Source organism: Petromyzon marinus, chromosome 1, assembly GCF_048934315.1.
Source record: "Petromyzon marinus isolate PM22_M1 ecotype Great Lakes invasive population chromosome 1, UKy_Petmar_22M1.pri1.0, whole genome shotgun sequence".
NCBI lineage: Eukaryota > Metazoa > Chordata > Hyperoartia > Petromyzontiformes > Petromyzontidae > Petromyzon > Petromyzon marinus.
In genome coordinates, this window is record NC_133667.1 from 28,843,656 (window position 1) to 28,870,034 (window position 26,379).

Genomic DNA, 26,379 nt, shown 5'->3' on the forward strand with positions numbered 1-26,379 from the left:
GTGTGTGGCTAATGTTGCGATGGGGTGGCACAGCATGTTAGCGCGCTGCACTACGAACCTGGCGACTCGAGATAATTCCTGCTCACTGCCAACACCAGTAACAATTATCTGAACCAGTCCTGGGCCTCCCCTAGGTCAATTCAGCCTCAAATGAGTACCTGGTGCGGTGTGTAAAAACATCGCCTGTGGAGAGACAAAGGCGGTCGGGCATGATGCTGACCACCCACTCCCCTCGTGTACCGCGCCAGCCTTCATAGGTGCTCGCTAACGGCACTTGCCCCAATAATCTGTTAAGGCTATACGGGGGATCTTTGTCTTTGTGGCTAATGTGGCGATCGGGGTACACAGCGCTCTCACGAGGGAGCTCCTTGCGTGCTGGGATGCTAGGACATTGGCTCACTTCACACTCAGACCATAAACAAGGACGTGTATCAACCACTGGGCCTTAGGGGGAGAAGTCTCAGTGCTTACGTTCGAATAGAAAGTTTTTCCCTTTCAAAAAATGTTGTTCGTTTGAGACGGACACCAAGTGATGTCACGTGGTCTGGCAAGCTACAGGTGGTCCCCATCTCATGCGAAACCTTGCATGTTCTCAAAAGCAATTACGTCCAGATAGCACAGAAGTAAGCGCTAATGTTTAATTACAATATTCCTACATTTGCTCATTACTAAAATAATGATATTACCATATGCAGGCATGCGTGCAGGATTCAATTGCAAAGTGAATAACTCTGAGTTCAATTTCACAATTTTTTTAAAAAATTATAATTATTATTTGGTTAAATACTCTGTAATTATGTACCACTTTCAAAATTATTTCTAATTGCAGTAATTGTCCTTTTAATAGTCTACATATAGGACATAATTGTGGTAGCATTACTGCAAATGTTTAAGAAAACATTGTAATCTTATCAATTGTGTTTCTTGGTAAATGTTGATACTAGGTCTGTTGCATAGATTTATCCTATGCTGCGCATTGTAATTGGCCATATGCAACAGACATCATGAAATCAAATCTCAATTTGGGTTTCTCACCATTTTTTAAAGTACAGTACCAGTTGGTTATGTCTTCAACTGAATGTGTAACGTTTGTCAAGTGCATATTTCAAAAGCATTCAATTTAACATACTTTTAACTCGTAACAATGTTACCACAGATATCACAATTGCATATTTGAGAATCATATTCTTAAAGCAAAACATTGTGCAGTAATATGTATAATAAAAATACAACTTTATTTTCAAACATGTTATAGCCAGGTATTAATGTTCTACATACAATAATCTCCATTAAAACGTCTTATGTTAAACATCACATACAGTACATTTCTCTTGGCATGCGAAATAAATAGCCATTGTTGGCATACACTTATAAGAAGCCCCCTTAAGGGGTGATATGACTGAACAAGCTGCCAGACCAAAGAGGGCCTGGCATTGATGGCTCCAGCAAACCCAACCATTGTACTATGATCTGTTACCAATTTGCTTGGGAGGGTCTACTGCATGCTCCTGGTGGCCCATGTAAAGCATGCCTCAGCCTTGACCTTTATTAGGAGTGGGTTTATAAGCTTTGGGGGTGATTCGCCAATTGCGAATGTTCAGAATGTTCCTTCTGCCCCGCCAATGTGGGTTTTGTCATAACGTTTTATTGGCTCGAATCCCTCAGAACGGCCAGATATGCAAATTATTGTATGGTTTAGTTTAAACCAAGGGACTTAGGAACCACACGACTGGTTGAAAGGCATGTGTCCAATGCTTTAAATAATCACGAACATAGATTAAGTTATTTTGACCAGATTCGTGGCAGAGCTGCTAAAAAAGCAGGCAAACATGTCAGCCATAATCACACATCATCACTTTGTTCATAAAACCAGCAATTTAACATAATTTACCGTAATAGGGTGGTTTACCGAAAAAAAATACAATAGCTCCTTCATGAATGACGTCAGTAAGGGAAAGGAACGCACTTTAGGGGAATAGTAGTTAGGCTGACAGACAGGCAGGGGATGCATTGTGTATATGAAGCACGGTTACAGGGAATGATTTGTGTTGCCGTGTGTCACGTGGTGAAATGTACAAGTGTGCCATGCCGTATTGATATTCAAAATAAGGTTACAATGTAATTAAGTTACTAGATGATGTGGGTGACTGGAACTGTGTGATACAATGAATGCCTTTTTTTAGGGGGGGGGGGGGGGGGGTTTCACACAAATATCGCTGATGACCACAAAGTTATACTGGTCTTTCTTTGAAAGTCTTCAATGAACAATAGAACAAAAAGAGCCTTTTATAAAAATCATGGCAGGGTTCCTGCTGTTCATTTCATCATAAAAAGTAGAACATCGTATCATGTTAATTTTGTATGGAGATGGCAAGAGATACGCAGAGCACGATTACCCCTAAAGCAATATAATGTGGCCTAAATTAAACAGAAATAATGAGTCGTCAAGTTTCACACAGTGCAGAATTTCTCCTCTGAAATGCGTGGCATCTTAAGTAAATAAGGGAGGCCCGACTGAAATTACCGTCGTGTTTAATGTGCCAGGGATCTTCATAAGTAAAAATATTCTCAGCATATCACCAGCCTGTACAATTTTAAAGGTAAATTGAGTCTTTATACTTATTACACATATGTAGCAAAAGTAAAGTCCATTACATCGTTACAAATAAAAGAGTGAAGCGTGTGCAAGTTTTCTGCTAAACTATGAAATACTTCATTGTGTTAGTTGTGAAACACAATGCTGTATTAGTGCACTGCGCTATGAACCTCGCGGTCTGAGTTTGACTCTTGGCCATGGCATGTTGTGATATCGGAACCGGTCCTGGGACCCAACTCCTTCACCAACGCACACTGGCCAGAGCGTCTGATTGGCGGCAATATGTATAGCACACTGCTCTATGAATTGAGTGGCCCCAGTTTGATTCCCGATGATGGAGAGTGATTTCTGAGCGAGTATTGGGACTTCCTACTTCAAACACATTACAGACGAATGCTCCATCCGTGCACATCCTCCTGATGGTGTTGCGGCACTTTGTACAGCATCTATTGCCTCCTTGGATTGGTTGCAAAAAAGTTAGCATTCAACTATGACGAGTTCCAAAGCTGTTTTATTTCCATCCTGCCATACAAAAGAAGAAGATTGACCAGCTTGGCGAAGTATGGAGAAAACAATTACCATGACTGAAACAGCGTTGAGAGGCCTTCGTCCAATAGTGGATTGACAAAGGGCAGGCAGTAAGCTATCATTCTTGCTGCAATGGAATGAGTGTGGTATTCAGGTGGGTCTGTTTGGCATGTGAAAGTGCAGATGATTTTAACCCTTTCAGAGGCACCATCAAAATTATGTTAGCAGCTGTATAAACTATGGGCAGTTATTAATGCAATTTAAGCCAGTGGAATAATCTGGCAAGAGCGTCACAATAATTACATCAGCAAATAGCATATTGCTGGTTAATAATAATAATAGATACGCTGTGATATTTTTTTTCATTCGCCGACTTGCTCTGTACTCTGTGGCATTAAGTATTTCTATATATTCGTTAAATCACTGAACATCGGATTTCAAACGTTTAACAATCCAGAACCAAAATTATGGTAACATTCAAACGTTGATTCAGAATCATTGTCAGTGCAAACTAGTTTTAACTTTTACGCATATTACAAATGTTTTAATTGGAAAGCAATTTAGCTATTTTTAATCCACGTCAGGATCTTAAGATGGCCATTTTTGAAGAGTTGATCCATGATAGATGTGATCTCACGTTCGAGCTGCTGAGTCACTGCCGTATTTAAAAATCTCACGCAAAACTGACTCACTCTGTTAATCGCCACGAGTGGCACTGCATATTTTTTCCTCTCTGCCATGGACTAATGAATCGAGTTTAATGTTTTCGGTATTTGTTTTTTATAAAAAATTGTCCCGATTATTATCTTAAAACATTATTTATTTAAGGAAAATGTAAAAATGAGAGGGTTTGGACTGGCACCACAATGTTTAGCAACACTGCACAATGAGTTTGATTCCTGACAATAGCTAATATCAGCGATGAGCGAAATCTGAAGCAGTGCTGGGACTTCCCACTTCCACTGATCACAATGACCAGCATGGTGAAGTATGGTCAAACAACACACGTGACTGACGCGTGAGAAGGCCTTCATCCAATACAGTAGTGGATTGACAATGGGCCCGTACAATACGACTATAAATACACAGCAGAAAGGCCACGTCTTAGTCAATGCAGGAGTCTAAATGAAATATTTACAGTGAAAGTAAATTATACGTGTGACATTGCAAGCTTTCACAAACCACACAATATAACACCTGCGAAATGGAGGGAAAAATTACCTCGTGAACATTTGTAATGTTGTCCCACGTTGTGATACTCGGAAGTTTTTTTCTATACCGTCGAATACGTTCAACCCAATTTTTTTCCCACTCCTCTCACTCTGCTCTACAGCGCTACAGTGAGGGAAAAAAGTATTGGATCCCCTGCTGATTTTGTACGTTTGCCCACTGACAAAGAAATTATCAGTGAGAGACAGAATAACAACAAAACAATTCAGAAAAACGCATGTAAAAAATGTTATAAATTGATTTGTGTTTTAATGAGGGAAATAAGTATTTGACCCCCTCTCAATCAGAAAGATTTCTGGCTCCCAGGTGTATTTTATACAGGTAACGAGCTGAGATTAGCAGCACACTCTTGAAGGGGGTGCTCCTAATCTCAGCTTGTTACCTGTATAAAAGACACCTGTCCACAGAAGCAATCAATCAATCAGATTCCAAACTCTCCACCATGGCCAAGACCAAAGAGCTCTCCAAGGATGTCAGGGACAAGATTGTAGACCTACACAAGGCTGGAATGGGCTACAAGACCATTGCCAAGCAGCTTGGTGAGAAGGTGACAACAGTTGGTGCGATTATTCGCAAATGGAAGAAACACAAAAGAACTGTCAATCTCCCTCGGCCTTGGGCTCCATGCAAGATCTCACCTCGTGGAGTTGCAATGATCATGAGAACGGTGAGGAATCAGCCCAGAACTACACGGGAGGATCTTGTCAATGATCTCAAGGCAGGTGGGACCAGAGTCACCAAGAAAACAATTGGTAACACACTACGCCGTGAAGGACTGAAATCCTGCAGCACCCGCAAGGTCCCCCTGCTCAAGAAAGCACATATACATGCCCGTCTGAAGTTTGCCAATGAACATCTGAATGATTCAAAGGACAACTGGGTGAAAGTGTTGTGGTCAGATGAGACCAAAATGGAGCTATTTGGCATCAACTCAACTCGCCGTGTTTGGAGGAGGAGGAATGCTGCCTATGACCCCAAGAACACCATCCCCACCGTCAAACATGGAGGTGGAAACATTATGCTTTGGGGTGTTTTTCTGCTAAGGGGACAGGACAATATTCTTTGGTTTAATTCTGTAAAGTCACGTAGGTAAAATAAAATCAAATCAAAGAAAACAATTAAATCACGACGTTTCGGAGGCAACACAAGCTTCCGTCTTCAGGTGGAATAGTCACAGCAGAAAATCTGTGCTAAGTACACAGCTCTGAGACGATCGGGTTTATATATAGGTTAAGGGGGAGGGAGGAGTCAGAAAGGGGCGTGGGTGGGTGGGAGGGCTGAGTCAAGCCGCCTTTTGTTAAGCTGCAGGGGGTTCGGGGGGAGGCTGTGTTGCCAACAAATGCGGGTAAAACCCCTTTTGTTATGCTGACGGGGGGTTCGGGGGAAGGAAATGGCGGGCGAGTAAGCCCCATTTTTTTAAAACGAAAAGATCTAAACTTTGGCATACCACCACTGAAATTTGCTGTAAAATTAAAAGGCAGCTAACGTTTGACTTGATTTATAACATCTTTCCATTGGTTGCTTTATTTGAAACCATCCTCTCGGTTGAAGTTGTGTCTGTGTTTGTATATCTGGATGGCCTCGTGGACAAATCTCTGATAATAACCGGTAGGTTTGCAGAGTACCTTGGTATCGGAGAAAACAATATCATGATAACCCACAGCGTTGTAACAATGATCAGCCACGGCAGAAGAATTCGTTCTGCCGTGTTTCAAATCTGATTTGTGCTCGCGAATTCGGTCAGAGATATGTCGTTTCGTCTCCTCGATATAGCAGTCACCGCAGGTACAACTCAATTTGTAAACACCGGGCTACTGTAAGTTAGGAATTACATCCTTTACGGATGGGATCAGATCACGGATTTTGTGTACTGTGTTGAACCGGACCTGGATCTTGTGTTTGTTTAGAATTTTGGAAATCTTTTTAGTAACTCCTGCTATGTATGGTAACGTGATGATTTTGATCGGAGTGTCAAGTGGTTGTTTCTGTATGGTGGGAGAAACAGCTTGGCGGATGGTACGGTCAGAGTAACCGTTCATCTTGAGGGCCAGATGTACATGTTTTAATTCACTGGTCAGGTGGTGTTGGTCATAAATGCAATGAGCCCTGTGATATAACGTTTTGATGAGAGAATTCTTCTCAGTCGGGTGGTGGTGGTGTGAATCAGGTTTCAAGTAGGAGTCTGTGTGAGTGGGCTTCCTGTAAACAGAATGTCCCAAAGAGCCATCAGACCTTCTCTCAAACAGAACATCCAAGAATGGCAGCTTGCCATCTTTCTCCACTTCCATGGTGAATTTGAAAGAAGGGTGTCTGGAATTGATGTGGTCTAGGAAAAGGTTCAAGGTTCTAGGAAAAGGTTCAAAGGGACAGGACAACTTCACCGGATCAAAGGGATGATGAACGGGGCCATGTACCGTCAAATCTTGGGTGAGAACCTCCTTCCCTCAGCCAGGGCATTGAAAATGGGTCGTGGATGGGTATTCCAGCATGACAATGGCCCAAAACACACGGCCAAGGGAACAAAGGAGTGGCTCAAGAAGAAGCACATTAAGGTCCTGGAGTGGCCTAGCCAGTCTCCAGACCTTAATCGCATAGAAAATCTGTGGAGGGAGCTGAAGGTTCGAGTTACCAAACGTCAGCCTCGAAACCTTAATGACTTGGAGAAGATCTGCAAAGAGGAGTGGGACAAAATCCCTCCTGAGATATGTGCAAACCTGGTGGCCAACTACAAGAAACGTCTGACCTCTGTGATTGCCAACAAGGGTTTTGCCACCAAGTACTAAGTCATGTTTTGCAGAGGGGTCAAATACATATTTCCCTCATTAAAATGCAAATCAAATTATAACATCTTTGACATGCGTTTTTCTGGATTTTGTTGTTGTTATTTTGTCTCTCACTATTCAAATAAACCTACCATTAAAATTATTGACTGATCATTTCTTTGTCAGTGGGCAAACGTACAAAATCAGCAGGGGATCAAATACTTTTTTCCCTCACTGTAGCTTTCTACAGCCACCCTCAGGCATACACTCGGGCACAAAGTTCTGTCTGCATGGTCCAGAGCTGTCCAGGCCCTCCACAAACCCTCCAAAGTCTTTACAGAGGTCTCTCTGCAGAACTCAAAACAAGACCGCTCAGACAGACTGCCCAGACAGACTTTCACTCTCCTTAAACATTCCCCAAATAATTGCTTTTAAAACCCCTCCTGTTCATCCCTTCCAAACAAGACATTCCTTCATTATTAAGAAACCACTCCTTCTCATGTTTAATCCCTTTCAACTGATCATTGTTTCAATCCCTGTTGGTCCTTCATGTTACCAGACAGTTCAGACGGACTTTGACCAAGCTTTGTGATTTATCCAAGATTGTTATCCCGAGTTACACCAGGATGTTAGGAACTGACTTCTAGAGGCTGTGTATACCCTTCCCATTGATACAATTTTCATTCATGCCCGTCCATTGCAAAATTAGCTTTTGCATCTCTGTCTTCGTCATCATCACGCAAGGACAATCCAATGCTGGATGAAGGCATCCACAAGCCAATGCTGTCTCTTCCGATCCTGCGATGTAACATTCACCTCACACCAGCTGTCATTGCTCGCTTCGTCTCCGCAGCTAACGTCCTCCTCATGGGTGCTTTCTATCCTTTGGCTGGCACGTTGGTGAAGATGAACATGAACAGCGATAGAGATGTAGCTGACATATGCAACCATAGATTGGTTGAATATAGTTAATTGTGAAGATAATCAATTACCTATATGGAATTTACGGTCCTATTTCAGTCCACCGTTCGATGGAGGCCTCCCCGCAATGTGTTGAACAAAGGGGCTTGTTTTCTATTCTCTTCTATTTAGGATTTATCTTGCGCCCTTTCCGGGGCGCTTTACAATGACAAGCCGACGGCGGTACACAGGGGTAAAAGGGGAGCAACGGGTGGGGTGGAGCGGCTGTCAGCGAGGGAGGTGACTAAATGGATGGAGGGACAGGGGCTGGGAATGGAACTGATGTTGCTGGGGTAGGGAGGGCAGGTGAGCGAGGGTGTGTGATGGGTGCAACGTGGATGAGAGGCATCGGGTCATGGGGCACATGCGTGAAGTGGTAAGATGGGCATGGATGAGGGTAGGTGACGGGTGGTAGGGGCAGAGTTCTGGTGACCGGATAGTTGAGCTGATGGAGGAGCACAGTGTAGGGCTGGGGGAGATATGTGGTTGGGTGCACACGAGAAGTCACCACGCTAGCCACTGGTTCCAATCTCACTCGCTACTGATTTCAGCCACCAATGAAAGTCGGGTCGCTGTGTTTCCCAGACCATCGTGCTAACTGATGTGCCACACTGGTCCCCACACAGGATACCCACTATGATTTGATGGACACACACCATCATCTCATTGCAGGCTGATGATGCAAGCACGCAAAAAAACATCCCCTGTAATGTGTAACACCTGGCCTTTTGACCCGAAATCTCTTCCCACTGTTTGTTCAGAGATATGGAAAGTCTGGCTGTTCTCACGAAAAATGTGGCCCATCTCATTTTGAGCACTTAATTTTTGTAAAGTAACAATCTGTCACGATATGATGATAAATATGCCTAAAAATGTTTTTAAAAGATAATGCTGTAAAACGCAATCTAGACTTAACATGACCATTCTATAAAGATGTATAAAGAAAGCAACGCCTTAATGTTTAAATGTTCTTTGTCGAAAGTGGCTGTTACCGTTGAAGTCCGTTAAGACGTTGGAATGTCTAAAATTACCCGGGGGTTTTTGGCGTTGTTTATGCGACGCCACCCCCTAGTGGAACTTACCACATAAACGTCTGAAAGTATATTAAAATATTTTTTAAACCGAATCTCTGCAGATGTCGTAATGTTATCAGGGGGGGGGGGGGAGAGGTAAAAAAAAATATGCGACTCTTTATTTTAACATAATTTTTTTTTTCTTTCTAAAAGTTATGATGACATGTCTGTCACACATGGCTCAGGATTATATATATAGTATCTGTTTAGGGGGTGGGGGGGGGGAACTCCTCCACTCAATCCTTTGCTCCGCGGCTTGCCACCTCTGCCCCGTCCACCAACACTACCCAACCTTCCCTGCCCTCTCCGCCCCCTTCCCCTTACTAAATTCCCATCTGAGGCTGTCACTGAAAAACGCACCCCACGCTGACTCGCATTCCGCCGTCGGCCGAACTGCACGAACAGCGTTCTCCCAGGAATTGATTTAGCGGGTGAACACGGCCAGTTTTCAAACTGCTTTCTCAAGCTCATTGCTTTGGCATGAAGCTAGAGATATGCACCAGTTCAAACTTGTGTCATGGCACCTATGCTTCTTGTAAATATGGCCAATGAAAGCAAGTTTGTACCAGCCAGAGATAACACTTAATTGGAAAACATTTAAAATGTGCACAAAAAAGGTTTTACACTTTTATTATGTTACATATGTAAAATTTAAAACCACACTGCCGCACGTTATTTTTTTCCTAAATTAAATATACATGTAACCGTAAATACAATTCAATAAAAAAAAACGTTCGTTGTCGTGAAGCTGAATTCATTGACTTAAAATGGCAGTCAGAGTTTTTAAAATCATAAAGTGTATTGAAACTTGTAAATCACTGTCGTATATTTTTATTCCTCCAACGAAGCTGTTAAGTTCACGCTGCAAAGTCACGTGATATTTATTTTAATTCATTCTGGGGTCGCTGGCAATGGGACTCTTAAGACAAAAATCTAAACAAATACGAACTTTGCCAGGGATAATTTAATTGGTCAACGATTCAAATAAATAAATAATCTTATAATTTACCGTAAAAACAAACTACATAAAACAATCTGAACTCTCAATCTTAGCCCTGGAAGACCTTAAAGGCAACGTCTACAGAATCTCTTAATCTCCTGAAATGTGTTAAACCGTGAGATGAAAAAAAAACACACTGTGAAAATTACCATTCCACCAGTCCCAGGTGACAAAATTAAGGCTCAGCAGACCGAGACGCTTGACGTAGGGGTGTTAAGCATCGTGTAACTCTGTGCCGATTGACTGTTTTTATACCTCCCTGTACCCCTGCGATAGGACACATTTAAAAGTGTTTTCTACAATTTATTACAGAACATTTACATGCTATATGTCACTGTCAGCCATTTGACATATTTTCAGGTCACTGTTTTTTTTTCCCTCTCTCTCATGTAAATCTCAAATTATACTGGTGAAAACCATGTTGCATTACTGTTTTTAAAAAAATGAACAGTATTAGTTCCTCAAAAAAGTAATATTTTTTTTACATTCTCTGTCATTTCATGCAACTTAAGACCTTAATGAATCACACAATATGATGATGATGAATATATATTTTACTGAGCTAAAATGTTCCCAATAGTTTAGAAATAGCGGTGGCTATCATTCTCTTGGAGGGGGCGGTAGTGGTAGTGCAGTGGTCAGTCCACTGTGTTATGAACCTAGAGACTTGGGAGTTTGATTCCTCGCCACGGTTAAACATCCTTTGTGGGTTGCTGTCTGAACCAATCTTTGTGGGTGGATGTTTGAATCTATCTTGGGTTATCCCTTCAGAACCCGCTCGAACCAGCATGTTAAAGTATGGTATAAAAAAAACCCTCATTACCACTAAAATGGCGCTGAGAGGCTCATCCACATTCGTTAATAATAAGCATAATAAGTAATAATTAGCACGGTTGGCTACATACGGTGTGAAAGAAGTTCAACATACATGTGTGCATACAAATCGCATTTCATCACGGCAGAGAGATAGGCAGGCCAGAAAGATCGAGTGAATAATAGCTGGAGACTGCATGAAATTAGCAAAGGTCTGTAAATACAAGTTCATCATTAATTAGGGCATCTTTACTGGCCCATACACTCAAGAACATTGTGGGCAACTGCTCTTGTTACCATCATCGGGAGGGAAGCGTGCCATGGTAATAGCAAAGGAATGCGAGCATAACAAAAAATGAAAAAGCAATTCATTTCATTCTCCCCTAGAGAGAGTGAATAACATAACCTTTGCGGTCTCCTTAACGCTTGCCACATTGCATGCAGGAACTACGCAGGTGGGGGAATTTGTGCGGAACTTGGACTGCGAGGGTAAGAACTTGCACTGCCATATTGGGCAAAGGTGACGTGCGTGATGGAGGAATGGAAGGTGATATTACACAAACATTCTGAAACTTGTCATCAAGCGTAACATGTCCATCTTACTCGACGATATATAATGACAATATTAATAGTTACATATTTTATGGCCGTTTGTCAATCCCACAGCACGTTGGCGATGAGGGTTGTTTGAGCATACTTCACCATGGTGGTCAGAAACCCTTTAATGTGACATTGCGTATATGGAAATGCTGCTGAACATCTTTTTGGCTGCTGTTAAAAAAAATGTAAGACGTTTTTTGCCTTGAAAATTGGTAATGTGGTCAAATGAAAGAAACAAAATGGGTAGATTACCATTTAAATTTGTAGTTTTGGCAAGCATTTAATCGTGTAGTAGAAATGCGATTCAACTGGTAAAATATTGCTTGACATTTATTAACATAGCGCTTACATAAAAAAAAAACTATGACCTGATCCACGTAGATTTTTGTGTAACGCTTTTGCGTAAAATTTAAAATTGCGGTTAAAAATGTAGCAAAAAAACATAGCGATTCCTCCAAACTCACATACTAATTGTTTTTGGCCCGATTCGCCAAGCAGAATGAGTTGTCACCCTTTTTCGCAAAATAGCTCACAGGTTATCGGCAGCCTGGGGGAAATGTCTCTGGGAATCAGGGCCGTGCCTTATTTGCCCTCTCGCCCTGCCAATGGACCAAACTAACCTATCGGGCTCCGTCCATCTCCGTTCGTGTGACAGTTGCTCCATTGGCCAATTAGGCACAAATTGATTGCGCTAAGAAAAGGTGGCTATAGTTTATGCTGAAGTTCTGCAAAAAGGTTGCACAATGGAAGTGGCAAACGCACACACGAACTCGGGTGGAATGGGCAGCCACACCCCCTCTAGTACTCCCCATGCAAGCCACGATCCAAGCGCAACAGACACGATCCCGCACAATGGCGAAAAGTTTCCACATATTTGCGTTAACTTTCCTTCATCGTTGGCTATGTCCTAACCCTGTCCACTTTGGGCAATTCCGCAACTGCGGCACGAGTAGCTTTTGTGCAAAATCGGCCCCACATGATTTGCAAATTGTGGAACGGGGGCCCATTGTGTGACAAAGCGGCTGTCATTCCGCCAAAATGTGGTGGAATGATGGCCAAAATATCTAGACAAATCGGAGCCCCAGTTCATAATGATACCTCTAACCCCAAACTAGACGTGCTTATTTGGCACGAGTGAGTAGAAAATATTGGGCAGTGCTCATAACCGGACATTTTTGTGTGAAGCACTGAAATATTCAGCCCGGGGAAAATCACTGGGCTTTTGGCGCCCATTAAATGTCTCCCAAATTTCACGGTACGTTTCCCGCATACCCTTAGAACGAACGAGTGTTTGGAAAAGGAAAACATCAATTGGTACTTCTCATAGGTTTTTTAAAATATATTTAATAGACGTTTGACCGGCGATGATCATGTTTTTTGTTCCAGTTGTTATTTTTTTTACTTGCTTACCAGGACTAAATAGTCGTGGCCAGGGAGATGTTATGTATGTTATTTGATTTGGACGTTGTTATTGGTATAAACCTTTAGAGTAACATTATATTATTAGCCGTATTTAAAGGCTTCAAAGAAAATATACGGTCAGGGACATATTTAGCAAAGGAACAAATTACATTATAATGACTGATGTCTGCTGTGTTATAATATTGGGCAGTCATAAACGCATCAATATACCAAAATGCTGTCTCATGCGTCAATATTGTTAATACAAATTACCCATCCCTCGGTCTGCTCGCTTAAATATTTCGTCATCCAATGCCTAAATATATCCCATCGATAACAAATTACATTGAGCAAAAATGACTGGCAAAATTAATAACGTAATTACTGTGGATTGCCAAATGCATGGTCTCTGGACACTTAGACTAGTACTTCTTGTACTATAATGCCAAGCTATCGGTCATTTAAGATGCTATTTTTAACAACCCAAGATAGTTTATATGACTGATGATATCACGTGGCAATGTGAAATCAGCAGGACACCAAGGGAGTTTTTAGGGAAGTGAATAGAACATGTTAAAATGTCTCGAGATATAGTACAAATGTTGTTTTGATTAAGCTATTTTTCCATCGGATTGCCTGAAAGCCAGTCCAATTTTCTAACATCTGCATTTAAATATATAACATTATAGATGGAAGCTACGCGCGATGTGGCACATTCCTACCTTAAATTAAGTTTCCTTGAAAATGAATATTAATAATGCAAAGCACATGAAAATGAAATGATGTTGATGCAGGACAGTAGAAATTAATATGCTGTGCATTTCCTAATCCAAAAATGACTGAATTTGACAAATTAAAATAAAGTAGCATTTATCTGCCAAAAGAAATGTCAGCCTCCTTGTTTGCACTGGTTCTAAGTCAAGATTCCAGCAAGTAATTTTATAACTAACTCGATAGATCCAAGTAATTTGTTATTTTATTTTATCCCAGAGATACTCTCTTCTTTGTCCACCAAGATTTGTTTATATGTGATGAGGAAATGTAAATCATAATAATCACATTGTTATTCTTCAAAATATAAATTCAATGCTGTATGTACAAAATGTATTCGGCAGTAAATGTGGGTACACCACAGTTGATGGGCATGTTGTGTGCGGCGAGGTACGGGTACTCCCACCCCTTTCACAATGTCTGGCCGGCATACAAGAGTCGGACAAAGCCATCTAGAGTGACTCTCTGGAGCTCCTTATAGTTGAGACCCTTCCGCCCACAGTGGCGTGAGCAAGACATTCCAGGACTGAACGTTTACCATCTCGACCATTTATAAAATGTATCAACCTTAGCACCTGCGCTTACATCCTCAATATTGGCAGGCGGCCGTGGTGCACGCCTGTAACGCAGCGCTGTGGAGGCGAGGGTTGATGGACCACACAAACGTTGTGGAACTCTCCTCCTGTAGGCGCCGAGGTGCCATAACCCTGCCTTGCTAGAAGGCGATGCAGCAAATGAACCTTATGGCGGGACCCCGGGGTCCCGAATAAACGGAAGTCAAAATCGCAATTAATCTATTTATTTTTGGCGACTCCGTCCCACGGCGCACATAAACGCCTCGACCCACCTGGCGCCGATCGTTCCGTTGTCGTGTCGTCCAAGCGCAACAGCGAGGACGAATACGCAGAAAAAAACTAAACTTTGAAACGTTGATTAGCACATCGTGTAGAGCTCGTAGAGAGGATTAGATTGACGTATCGTTCGCCTTCAGCAGACATAAAATGACGCCGGCAACGCAGTTTATGCGAGAGCCGGGGGCTTATGGGACCCCGAGGTCCCGCTATAAGGTTCATCAGTTCCAACTGTATGTGATAAGAGTTTTGACCCCTTGCACGTGTGGGGCTTCTCCAAGGTAGTCTAGTTCCACCCCCCCCCCCCCCCCCCCCACATGCACACACCCGTTAATTGGCAAATAACACCTTACTATATTGAGGACCGCAGAGCATGGGGGGAAATATGGTACCTGCTCACCGTCTGGCTCCCTCTCCCATGTCCAAATTGCATCCAATCTCATCAGATCACAGATGCTAAGCAGGGCTGAAAGCTGGCACAGTAGGTTAATTCGGTACTATGCTGCCTGCAGAGGGCAGTGCATAAATATATACATATTGTTGTACTGTACGCCAACACTTCAACGTCTATGAGACTTGCCTTTATCATTCGGCACTGTGCAGCGTAGTCAACATGCGTGTCAAATAACGCCCAAGATCCACAGCGCAAGCAATGGCCTTCATCAAGCAGTGAATTGAAAAAAAAGGTTTCTAAATTTACAAAATGTTTTGTGAATTGGACTGGCAGCAGACCTGTAAATGAAGACATGAGGTCGATTGCATTTTGATCATCCTCGACAAGTGACGTTGGTTATTAGGGTGAGTGACCACAGGTTTATAGCAGCTGTGGCATTGGAGGGTTTAGCACAACAGACAGCCTAACGCAAGCCTCACATTGAGATGGTCAGTTTACGTTTTGTGTGAGAAGATGTGACTCGTAAAGAAATAAAACGTCTCCAGACTTTGAGCTTCTAGACATAGTATGGACATTTTTTCATATGCGTGAATTATGCTCAAGACGACTTGCCTAATCTCATACCAAGAAAGTAGTTCACCGTTCCACATACAACGTTTTTTGAGAACAGACCTGATAGATTCATTCTTCCAGACACCACGAGAATGCTTTGCTGGATTTAAAAAAAATGGCCGCTGTAAGGCGTGCCAGACCCCATAGCGCTGCTTCATTCACGTGACCTCTGAGTCGACAATATTTTAACGATGAAATTAAATACAATATTAGAAATGTGTGTATATATTTTATATGTGTGCATTTTATATCCTTGTTTTATTGTGTCCAACAATCCAATAAAGCTTGAAACAACACAGGCTACACTTTTCTTTGTAACTCAAGTCTCGTGTATAAATGTCCACGGAACAAGTTAACATAATTCCTCAGAAACAGATCCTATGCCCTGTACAGTAACATTCTTGCAATTCTAAGTAACACTATGCAGTGTGTCCTCGAGGGGAAAGGTTTTTGTCCTGGAACTCATTTATCAAGCATGACAACCTCTTAGGTTTGAGTAGATGGGGTTCAACTACGAATATCTGCAAAATAACAAAAATATATTTATCTGGAGCGTTAAATACTGAAACAAGGACAATCATTTTGTGGAGGGGTTTGTCATGAATCAAAGCATATTTAATGTCCAGATGTCTGCATAAAAAAAACCGTACAGAACAAATACTATATGGTGATGTGAGAATAGTGTTATATATGGTATTGAAAGGCTTCAAAGTGAACAGATTTTTTGCATGTGTTGAGTGTACCATCATCAATCATCATTATCAGCCATGATCGATCCGCTGCAAGATGAAGGCCTCCCCAAGTCATCACAGTTCTATGACGATGTAATGATCCGTCGAACACTTGCACAATGGCTCATTTCACCGGTCCATCTCCTCGGAGCACATCCTCTCGGACATGTTCTATCCCTTGGCTGCCGCTTCGTCACTCTGCTTGGCCGGGAGTTGAGTTTACAGTATATAAAGACGCACATAATATACGTGCGCTTCATTATAGCTTAAATACTTCTTCTCGAGAAACCGTAGGACCATTAATTTTAATCCTCAACAACCGCGATTTTGATGTATTTGCTCTCATGTGCCCCCTTTGGTAGCTGCACGCCTCCGTCTTGAGTGGTAGTGGTGCTTCACCTACATTCACAAGGGTAAGGTCCCAGTGTTTTAAAGAAGAAGAAAAAAAAAACAAAAAATCCAATGCAAAGACGTCACCAAACCTGACCCAGAACATCTATCAGCATGTCAAATCTGAATCCAGAAACGCGTTGATAGCCCACACGGCCTTGTTATTTGAACCCTGTTGAGGTTTTAACAGAGCGAGACAGGTAATGAAGCGGGCATTGCGTTTCTGTGCTCATAAACGTTACCATATGTTGGGTCTCCACGGCATTAGACTTCTTGTCGTCTCGAACACACTGTATGGGTCTTCTTGCTGGTGCAGCGGCTGTACCGTGGATCCGTAGGAGATTTGCGATGCTAAATTAGACTCAGGATGGACAACGTTCGTCCGTTAACATCCTACACGCATGGTGTCAATGAAGCAACATTTTGAACTTTTGCGAATATAAATATTACAGCAATTAATTGATCCTGCAACGTGGATGGACAGCTTAACATGTAGACCATAACGTGGCCTAGCCCAAAAAAATATTATGAATCATGGATGGACAGATTTGACATTTCAGGCTGCAGGTGGTCTTCAATTCATGTTCAGTATTGTGTGTGCAGTATTATATGTTTATCCTATGTTTACAGTCGGTCCCTTGTGCATTAGATGGAGTTACAGTATTGACGGAATTGACAATACAACACTGATACATCAAATCCTATACCATTGTTATATCAGAAATGTAACAAATTGTATTATTTCATATTCAGTCATCGGGTGTTAGTGTTGTTCTATGATAAATATAGTAGAATATACTATGACATATCCAATGAACATGTCATATTCAATGTTACGAAAAATGTGGCCCCACCAAATATCATTTTCACGCGAACTCGTACAGAAACAAAGGCATTCGAGGTCATTCCAGCAGTGCCGTTGTGCAAAACAGGCACTTGACATGAAGATATTTTCAAAATTGGTTAAATCCAAAGGCGCTGCCGTGTGACATTGCTTATTACAATACCTAATGGCATATACAACCAAGTGAAGGTGTCACTAGCGGCTTGTTACAGGTTGAAGAGTACAATTGACTGTGGCCCGAGAAAATTAGAGCAGGCATCCACGTTGGATTGTACATTTTTTTAAAACTTTTTTTTGCCCTAAAGGAAACAGACAAGGCAGGACGTGCCTTTGGAAGACAAAGCCTTACTGAGGTCAAAAACTCGACAGCTGATTTCAACATCTGGCCCGGCTGTCTGGACACATTTTCTTGTACGCAGACATCAACCGTCCTCAAGCCACTTCTCTTGAGCCAGACTGCCAAGAAAAGGAGAGAGAGAGAGAGCGGGCGAGAGAGCGAGCGAGCGAGGGAGGGAGAGCGAGAGAGCTTGTTAGGCAGTTGGCAGCTTGAGTATGATCCTTGATTAATATACAGGACCAATGCAAAGCCATAGGAATTCCAAACACTTTGCCAAGCAAGCAGTTGTTTAATCTTCAGCCGTGTTAAAAAAAGAGAAAAGATTCATAAACTCGCGCAGCTGTGATTTTCTTCCGCGGATTTATCGTGGTCTGATTTGTAAAAGTAATTTATTGTGTTCATTACAAGAAATCATGTAAAAAGTAAAATTCCCTGATGAATATTAAGAAAATCCAAACTCAGGACAGGCTGGAGTGTGGTAATTTTGCCTGCTTTTTACAATTACATTTAATGTCAGGTGAAAAAAACACACACGTGTGACAAGTTCTGACGATCATCGGCTGTGATCGATCCACCGCGTTGGATGAAAGCCACCCCCAAGTCGTCACCGTCTCTCTCGGTTCCTGCGATGCAACCAATCCGCCTCGCGCCTGCACACGAGCTGATCTCATTCCGCTCATCTCCAGAGTGAACGTCGTTTCGGCGAACGTCCCCTGCTGCTGGCTACTGCGCCCTCACCATTCTCGAGCGTGGGCCATCGTCTCATTCTACAAGCGACGTGCCATGACAACGTGCACTCGCTTTTCGTAACAATTCGAAAGACGCCTTCAATGTTCTCCAATGCGCGGATTCCTCTTGTTACCTCTCAATGTAATTCCAAGCGTGCATCTCTCCGTTGGTACCTTTGGAGAGTCATGAGCTTTTGTAGCGTCAATGTTTTCTGATCCATGTCGTAGCATATAAAACACATTACTGCGATGTAGCGATCCACAAAACACCTGCACACGAAACTAATGAACTATTTAATTTATCAGGTAAAGCCCACTGAGCTATGTAGCTCTTTTTTTTTCAGAAGCAACCTGGTCACAAATGATAGCCCAACGAAGTGGCTTATCATATGGAAATTTATCACAACCAAATAATCTAAACGCGCGTTTCTAAATGTGGAGGGAAACACCGGAGGACTCCGAGAAAAATCCATGCAACCACAGGGAAAACATGCAAACTCAAAATATACAGGCATCAGGGATTGAACCTACGACCTCCTACGTAACCGGCGAGGGAGATAACATCTAGAGACCACGGCACCCCGAATTTAAAGCTTATTTCATTGCTCCATCTCCTTGGTGGCCATAATGCCTTATTGTTTTGTTAGTATTTTTTTTCAAAATGTGTTGGTTTATTTGACAAAATTACTCTGCTACAACAATAACAGTGACAGACATAAACAGAGGACTACAGTCACTGAAAAAGATGTCTTCAATAAAGAACTTGGCAAAACGTTGATGACTTTATATAATCTCATACCTTTGTTGCCACAGAAAGCCATCAGAGGAGGATGGGATGGTGGCTCGGTGAAAAGTATTGAACGGCAGTGGAGTGGTTGGGAAAATAAAACAAAAACTAAACAAGATACATGCAAACGGCCCTAGCAAGAATCGGCTCAGTGCATAGAAAGCAAAGATAATACATAGCACGAGCAGAAATATCCCCCTTTGAAGAATAACTACTAAACTAAATACACAAATGTGAATTTTGCCAGTTGCAGCCCACTGAGCTATGAGCTCTTCTTCAGAGGCGACCTGGCCACACATGATAGCTGGTCGGAATGGCTCATATCATCACATACTGAAATCATAGCAGCTGAATCATCTAAACGCATGTTTCTAAATGTAGAAGGAAAACCCGGAGAAAAATCTACGTGAGCACCATGGGGAGAGAAAACGCGGACTCCAAATATACAACAGGCATTGTCAGGGTCCAGGATCGAACCTAGGACCTCCTGCATACCAGGCAAGGGAGACATCATCTCGCCACAGGGAACTTGTAAATATAAAAATGCTCATGAGAGGTTAGCCGGATGGGTTCAAAAGGGTAGAGTGCTGAGCTGGTACTACTGAGATACTGGATATAACTCTGAGCAGTGTAGCAAGAACTGTTGTAGAGGGTTGATAATTACTTCACTGATAATGTGTTTTCAGTAAAAAGTTTAAAATGCAATTAAAAATAGAACAAATAAACGCAAATTTAATATCCAGCTATATTAAATCTGTCTATGGTGTGTGTCTCTCTGTGTGTGTCTCTGTGTTGTCTCTCTCTGCGTGTGTGTCTGTCTGTGTGTGTCTCCGTGTCTGTGTTTTGTCTCTCTCTCAAATTTAGTTCTACCTGATGACGGTTGCTTGTGTTGCAATCGAAACGTCGTAATTGTATTATTTAATTTATTTCCTTTCTACGTGACTTTACCGAAAGAAACAAATAGTAATTCCTGCAGTCACGAAAGCTTCAAATCAAGTTTGATATCTAGCGAGTGGGAAAGTGGACCCCCACCCCTTCCGTTGTGTAAAGGTATAAAGGTGTAAAGGTATAAAGGTGTAAAGATATAAAGGTGTAAAGGTATAAAAGCCACTCGAAAGGTTGTCCATATGTTGTTCAGATGTTCTCGGACCTATGGGGCTATGATCCTCGCAAATTTTCGAATAAATCTTTTTTTCATGATACAATGGTGACAGCGTAATGAAAATAACATCGATAAGAGCCCAAAAAAAAATCTGACAAAATATTTAGGGGGAAAATGTACATTACAGGAAAACATCTGAAACATTAAATTGTTGATATTATATATTCAGTAATAAATTGTAAATAATTTCAATGTGTGCCATATACCAGTGGGTTTTTGTTTTTTTAAATGCAACAATTCGTTGAAAAAAATGACTTACGTTTGTTCTTAAGGTGTACAAATATGCATCTGTAAAAGCTCTAAAGTCACAGCAGTGCACTTTTTTGAAAGACACGTGTCCAATGGTACAAACGCTTACAGGCCGCAGATTCCACAAAGCCCTTGTGGCTCTCTTTATGCCAATTAGTAATCAAACTAATTGTCTGCTATTATGGGTACATATATACACACAAAGTGATGTTAGAAAGGTCGCTGTAATATTAGGGATGTAGCTCACTTGCTCAGTATTTCTGTAAATGCAACTGTAAAGCAAGCTCTGGGATTGGTGAAGTAGGTAGTTAAATGACCTACATTTCGCTGGGTACAATTACAACGTTTACAAAGTTACATAATTTCATATACACACGTACATAATAATGTAAGAAAGTATAGACACATAAAAGCCATGTCATGTATACATAAACATAGTTTTACATGAGTGAATTTGTGTTGCTTTGCTTGTCATCGAAGTGCCCAACATTTTTCTTCAATGTTAGCTACATATAAGAGTTATACTGGACTTTCTATAAATACTAAATAAAAGTTTAAATAGATGCAAAAAATATTTTTGCTGCATATGAATATAAATATAAATAAAATAAACAGGTTATCCGTTGAAAGTGATTACATATTTCGATTCAACTGTGTCGTTTTTTGAGTCCCCTAAGAGAGTAACAAAATAATGAAAAGTACACTTCAAAAACATCTGTCTGTAACATCTGCCACTCTGTATACATGGGTGACCTCAAATCAAGGTTTTGCTGGACGACTCAAATTGTTTGCAGATGATTTGCCTTTTCTATGGTCTCCTGGCCATGTAGCCGAGACACATTTGGAGTGACTGGTCTTCAAGTTTTTTTCTGCACTGTTTTATAATGTTAACAGTTTTGCTTTTGACCATTCATCAGGTCTCTATCACAGCATACTGGATTTGAGCCACTGCAGTTTTGTTTACTTCATTGGGATAAATGTTCAAGACCAACATATTTTGCCTTGATGTGTTTTACACTCAGACAACTGCAAAAGCACAACCTTCCAGAATTGTATTCAGTTGGCTGCATCTTTTGTACCGAGTCCATCAAAGAAATCTTCCCCTACTCTGAACGATATTGTCTGGAGCATAATTTTGTAGGCATCATTTGAGCCAGATGTAATGGAACATTTTTTTGCTTGTGCCAACATCAAGGATTTTTGAATCCTTTGGCAAAACGAAAGAGATGCCACTACATCCACAGAATGTATGACTATGGAGCGACACCAATGAAACATGCCTCTATAGAAATTCCTGCCAGATTGCTTGCAGGCAACAGAAAAATTTGGTAACGGTAGCAATTAATAATGGATATGAAGGTTAATGTGAGTCCACTGACACAATATTTAGTTATGTCTCTAAAGTCAGTTGATTAAAGGAGTTTATATGGGCACTTGTGATCGATTATAAGACATCTAAAAAAAAGAATGCATCGTTGGAATGCGCTGCATGTTTTGGGTGCCTGGTCAGATGTAAAGGAAATGCATTTTAATGTTTTGCATCTGCACGGACTGTGACCCATCAAACCCTTCTCCAATTTCACCAAACAACCACTTGTGTTTTTTTCTTCTTCAATGTAGACTCATTATAACATGTCCCTGGCGATTGCATTCTCTCAAAAAGCAGCGCTGTGTCTGATTTCCCCTTCTGTTGGCCTTTAGAGCAGCGACGTATTACTTTTTTTTCTCTACCTTCCTATACCCATATGTGCACATTCCTCCATCACGCTCTCCTTCCCCCACCTCGGAGGGCCGACTTGTTTGTGCCCGTTGTTTTTGGTGAAGACAGCTGCTATTAAGGTTGACATGCCGAGCCCCAAGTAAAAGCTCCGTACAAAGACTATTTGGCGTCCATCAGACCAACGTAGATTACTTGGCTAGCGCCTGCCTCGTTTCAACACTCGGATGCAATTACTGTACGGAAAAGGAACCAAAAAAAAAACTGGAAAAAGCTCGAGGCCCTGAAGCCTTTTTCGAACATCAAAATGCTAAATAAATAAAAAGTCATAATCTGCAAACATATTTTTTAATCTAAAACCCCAAACCCTGCCTCTCCACACTGGTTGCACATTGTGTGTGTCATGCCCCAAGAATGCAACAGAAATCATTGCAAAACCCTCCGCACTTTGACCATTCCCGCCTAATTCAATGACATGTCAACATTTATTTAATCACGTACTTTTTTTTTTAATGTGAACTTGTAAATTGTTTATTCAGGTTGCCGCCAGCAATAGATGGCAAATATCACATTTGGCACCCGATAACTGGCTGGCACTGATGTGCCACACCTGCAGGATAATTTTTTTTAAAGAAATTTGCTTTTACAGACCGTGTAATGTCTTTTTTTTAACTCACTGCTTTCTTGTTTACGCCTTGCCAGCTTTTAAAAAAAAATGTACAGACAAGTGTAACTTACGCTGTTAGAATGCTTGCTCAGTAGTGAACAGCTGGTGCCAACTTTATCGCGGATTTCTTTCCCACAGGTGTGCGCTCGGATTATTTGGTTTGTAGCACACGCATATTTTCAAATCAAGCAGGTATGTGTACTGAAAGAAATGTTATAACAAACACTGAGTGTTGATATAAGTTGTATCTGGTGCCACGTAAGTAAATAGGCTACAAATTGAATGTAAAAAAAAACAACTTAACACCTGAGAAAGTGAATCATCAATAAACCCTCAAATGCCATTTGAAGGCAGATCAGTATTTAATTGCTGTAAGTGCCAATAGGTTTTAAAAGTATAGACATTTGCGAGGCAATTTGCCGCCGGTTTGCCATTTTATATGTTCTAGATTTAAAGCTTTCGTGACAGCTAGGATCCATACTCTTTGGTTCTATTGGGTAAAGTCACGTAGGTAAAAAATAAAATAACAAAAATCACGACGTTTCGGCCACAACACAAGCGGCCTTCATCAGGTGAATTTTGGTGATCAGGTGATTTTTGTTATTTTATTTTTTACCTACGTGACTTTACCCAATAGAACCAAAGAGCATTTTATATGTATTCAATATGTCATCAAATAACTTGGCTGCCTTCATTTATATTAATATATTAATTACACATGGGGAGGAGAGGTGGTGCAGTGGTTCACTGACTAGCGGCCACGGTTAATATCAGTAACTTGAGTGCTATCTGAACCAGCACTGGGCACCCCCCCTCCCCTTCTCTGACCAGCACAGTGAAGTATGTGTAACCATCCTACACTTACACGGTGCGGGGAGGACTTCATCCAACAATGGATTCACAAAGGTCTGTTAATCAGTATGTTTTATTATTTAATACGTTTTATGTTATTGTTTTTCACCACAGCAGCTTTTAGAAATATACGTATAAAATTACATCCATGATTAGTATGTGGGATCTTGAATAACGTGTCATTTCGATACAAAACAAATATTTTTTAAATATGTGATTGCGTTTTACAAAGACGATTTGACCAAGCGTGCAATTGTTGCTAAAACCAAATAGGCCAAACATTAAAATGCATGATCCCTTTGAAAGGAGTCTTGATACGCAGAGATGCATTTCTGGACATATAAATGACATTATTATTATTACATCGATCATGTACTTGACATCTCACCTATAAAAGGCATATTTTGTCTGTGTGTCCGTCCGTCTGTCTGTGTGTGTGTCTGCACACTTACGAAGGATTTGGTTTTCAAACGGTGGGGTTCAGGTAAAAAAGAGATTAGCCAGGTATCGCGCCGTAAGCCCCGTGGGGGGCAAGCGCTAATTGTGTTTCACGGCCCTCCACTTTTAATTAGTTAAATGAGCGATTTAGTGCGATTTCTCTTTATTTACTTATTTTTAACGCGCGCTCGACCATACCAACTCACACGCCTTTGGTGGGGGGGTGGGGGGGGGGGACGGCCTCTACCAAGTGACACGCGTTCGGTGCGGGTGAGGGGGACATTTTCTTTCGCGTTAAAAATGCTAAACAAAAACACAAAATGCTCAGGTAAATTCTTCACAGTGTGATGTCCTCCCCCCCCCCCCCCCCGATGTGTGCAGTTACTACTATACAGTCGGTAGATGCTACCACTATAGGCCGTACATATTACTGCAGAGTGGGCGGGGGGATCGTGGCTGGGGGGGGTGGGGAGGAGTAGCCCCAGCCTGCCAAGGTGCCACCTCGGCTGGCTGGGCAATCTAGGCGAGGCCGGGGGCTCTGCACGGCACTAGGTCTCAACACGGCAATGTTAAGTACTTTTTTCTTGCTTCCTTCGCTAAACTCACGTTGATAGAAACCTCTTCTTTAAATAATCACCTTGCAAATATTACATTAATAATGTTTGTGTGCAGACAACTATTATTTCTATTTCTTGCTTCTTTCGCTAAATTCACGTACATAGAAACCTATTGTTTTAATAATCACCTTGGAAAATTTTAAAAAATATTTTTGTTTGTGTGCTGACAACTAATATTTCAAAATTTACTTGATGAATCTTAATCTAATTATTATCGTGTCTAAGTCCTTGTGAGCTTGTGAGTCCATGTGCGTGTCTGCGAAGATGTGTTTGTGTGTACGTCCGTGTGTGTGTATATATGTTGATGTGTGTGCGAGTCGATGTGTATATGCGTGAGTTGATATATGTGTGTCAGTCGATGTGTGTGTGTTAGTAAACGTGTGTGCGTGCTGTGTGTGTACACAACTAATATATCACTATTAGCTTAATCAATTTTACAATAATTAGGTGTGTGGCTAAGTCCATGTGCGTGTCTGCGTCGATGGAGGGCGGAGGAGCGGAGCGCCGGGTGGCTAAAGCACAGCAGGTTGGCACAGTAAGGTGCACAGGTGGTGCATCAGCCAGTCATCTCAGTCAGTCGACCCGTGCCACCTGCTGGGTCTGCCCCTTGACCTCCTGCCAATGGGCGTTCGACACTTCACGTGGCCTCAAGGTGCACCTATCCTGGCACAAGCGTCGTGGTGACGTCACCACCACTTAGTGGCGAATTGTTGTTGTTGTTGTGTGTGAGTCGATGTGTGTGTAAGTCGATGTGTGTGTGCGTGAGTCGATATGTGTGTGTTTGTCAGTCGATGTGTGTGCGTGGCTCCATATGAGTGTGTAAGTCCATTTATTTGTGTGTGTGTAGGTCCATGTGTGTGTGTGTGAGTCGATGTGTGTGTGTAAGTGAAATTTAAAAAACATGTGTGTGTGTAAATCGATGTGTGTGAGTCGATGTATTATGTGTGTAAGTGAAAATGAAAAAAATAATTGTGCGTGTAATTCGATGTGTGTCAGTCGATGTATGTGTGTGTATAAGCCCATGTGTGTGTGTGAGTCGCTGTGTGTGTGTAAGTCGATGTGTGTGTATGTCCATGTGTGTATGTGTAAGTTGATGTGTTTGTGTGTGTGTGTGTACGTCGATGTGTGTGTGTAAGTCCATGTGTGTGTAAGTCCATGTGTGTGTGTCAGTTTATGTGTATGTATGAGTCGCTATATGTGTGTGTACGTCACTATGTCTGCGTGTAAGTGGATGTGTGTGTGGCTCCATGTGCGTGTGTAAGTTGATGT